The sequence below is a fragment of the Thermobia domestica genome, chromosome 1 (assembly GCF_964235325.1).
Source record: "Thermobia domestica chromosome 1, izTheDome1.hap1.1, whole genome shotgun sequence".
NCBI classification, from domain to species: Eukaryota; Metazoa; Arthropoda; class Insecta; order Zygentoma; family Lepismatidae; genus Thermobia; species Thermobia domestica.
Genome location: NC_137454.1, coordinates 122,146,812 through 122,150,017, shown reverse-complemented (window position 1 = coordinate 122,150,017; position 3,206 = coordinate 122,146,812).

Sequence of the window (3,206 nt, the reverse complement as noted above, 5' to 3'; positions counted from 1 at the left end):
CAGAATGAAAACAAGTGCCGATTGCAAAATGGAAAATGAACGTGCTCAGAAAATCGAAATGAAGATGTTCATTTTGACCGGCCGCCATTTTACACAGGGTAATTTTAGAGGATCGAGACTTGTTCCGTGTTCTTTTATTTCTCAACAGCTTTATTTGACCATATTTGCCATTTGAAAATTTTGAGTAGGACCCCGTCTGGAACCTTGTGGAGGACCCTGGGACCTTGTTCCGTGTTCTTTTATTTCTCAACAGCTTTATTTGACCATATTTGCCATTTGAAAATTTTGAGTAGGACCCCGTCTGGAACCTTGTGGAGGACCCTGGGACAAACATTTTTACTTTCAATCATTGTACTTTTGAAAAGATGACACATATCTTTTTCTTTTTTGACATCTGTCTTACCGTTTCAGTTTTTTTTCTTTCTTTGGAGGGTGGCCATAGACTCTACAATGACGTTTTTGCTGACAGTTTGACCGGCCGCCATTTTGCACAGGGTAATTTTAGAGAGTTGGGACTTGTTCGTCTTCTTTCATTTCCTAAGAAGTTTCGAACGATATACTACTTGACCTTTTGTAATTTTTGAGTTGGATCCCGCCTGGGACTCTGCGGGTGGCCCTGGGACAACAATGTTTGCTTTGATACATTGTACTTTTATAATGATCAAAAACGTGTTTTCCAGTTTTAGCATCTGTCTCATCGTTTGCGATTTCAAGGGGTGGAAATGGATTTTCTGGACACCCTGTATATTCATATAACTTGCACAGTATATGCATTTGGAAAATTTTTATTACAGTTTTGTAATAGGCGTCATTAGTGCTTTCGATTGGTATATAAACCATCTTCCACTTCGATATATAATCTCCCTCTCTTCCCTTGTTAGTTGTATCTTGATTAGCATGGTGCAGCCTGCTACATTTTACTTTCGTTCCCATGGTATGCTGCTATATTTTTACGAGACAAGACGAGACAAAACGAGACAAACGAGACGAGACGAGACGGGACAGAACCTCTCGAGACGAGACACGAGACGGGACGAGCACATTGTTTCGAGACGAGACACGAGACGAGACATGTTTTGTACGAGACAAGACGAGACAGCCTGAAGTCTCGTCTCGTCTCGTCTCGTGGCAACACTAGTCACGACAGGAGTATAACGGAAGTTCCGGATAATTTCAGAAAACAGCTTAATATTCATTGTCGGGAGAAATATCACATAAAGATCTAGTACGGGTCCACCGGAGCAGCACGAGCAACTTACTTCCCATACAATCATTCTCAACTTGAAAACATGTTCTTTATTGCCATACACCGTATTCTCTCACGTACGGGTTGTTAAGGCATGTGCTGATATAACCCGAGCTCAGCAACACCAAAGACTCGCCTGCTGCCACAAGTAAACTATGTGACTCGGAAGATAAAAATAGGAAGAAGATCAGATAAGTGACTCTTTTTAATCCCTCCCGTGGATAGGCATATGCATTTTTGACGAAAATCTGTGAGGTGGATAAAGCCTATCAGTTTGATATCAACAGTGCAGGGCAGTGGCTGCGGATATAGAGTGTGAGACGTGTATATATGGCAAGAACTAGTTCTCCTGGTAGTTGCGATTTTTGGTGTTCGATATCACGATTGGGTACGATGTTGATTCCCCCTCTCCTCCTCTAGCGATGATATCTTTCAAGACGGCAACGCACCTTACCAGATGGATTTTAAGCATTTGCCATCTGACACCAAAGTTCCTGGATCTTAACCAATTGAGCGTTTCTATAGCACGTTATATAGTCTCTCGAGACAATTCTTCCCATACACAAATCTCTATTTCGGCCGCATTAAATGCAGTTCGGTTGACGGCGTCTATAACATCTCATTCCATTTCTGTCATGTTGCTATACAGTAGACGAAAAAAAGGATCTGCATGAAACTACACGCAGTTCTTGCATTAAACTGAACTCTTACGATATTAAGAGATGAATGTCAGGAAATTTCGGATGAGACATCACATAACTTATTTCAATCTTCACAGTATGTTTAAGTAAATAATACATGTATGTTTAATACGTAATTTCACACATTTTCAGATTTACTAGTTGATCGCTACTGAATTTAACCCTAACACTACAGGCAGTAGACCCAAAGGTGGAAAACGGTAGCCCAAGAGTCAGATTGGTTTTTATCAAAATAAAGATGTTTGATTTTAAATTGACTCATATAGTTAATTAGATAACTTTTCTCAGTATATTTCTGAGTTCTGTCTATTAGAAGAAATCGAGATAGGTTCCAAATTTGAAAAGCTTAAGAAGCACTTACAAACGTCTGACCCATGGAATGATTTAAGTGACACAGATCTAACTACTTCAAAATAATTATAAAAATCTCCATAATAAAGTGAAGAATAGTTTTCTTGAACAATCTACTTGATTTTTAACCCTCATTAAAACGCGTTTTTCCCAAGGAGTAGCAGCCTTTTATCATGGACTTTTTACAAACACCAATAACTATAAGTTTTGACTCTTTTATCATAGCCCTTCCTTTTTCACATTTGTATAATCATTACTTAGGAACAGAAAAAATAATTTCAATGATTTTCCAATAATTAGCCCTACGTTTTGTGTCAATGTTTTGTTTATTTTAAAATTGTATGTATTTATACACCCCTCCCATATATATATATATATATATATATATATATATATATATATATATATATATATATATATATCACCAAAGAAGTTTCACCGCTTTTTGTGGTCTGTGTTCCATTAGCCCTCACACTATGAGTTGAATGCGAATGGAGATAAGGCCAAGGTCAGTTGTTGGTGTGGGTATAATCAACATATACTACCTGGTTGTGGCAGTTCAGTTACACTGTGAACTTGCGTAAGGATAGAGCGAACATGGGACCTCCACAGGGTGTCATAAGAGCGTGTATGCTGTACGAGTTCAGACTGCGGTCAAACGCCGCTGCAGCGGAGAGGAAGATATGCAGGCCTTTGATCTTATACAATATTTCAATATCTTATACAATATTTCAATATTGTATGCAAAACTTGAAAGATGTTTTTCTTTTTAATGAATACCATTTTTTTTGGTATGTGAAGACTCTTTCTTCCTTTTTTCGGAGGGGGGGGGGAGAATACTATCACTAAATGATCAAATTCACTTCATTGATGCGTTTTTCTTTTTTCATAAATTATGATTGTGAGCA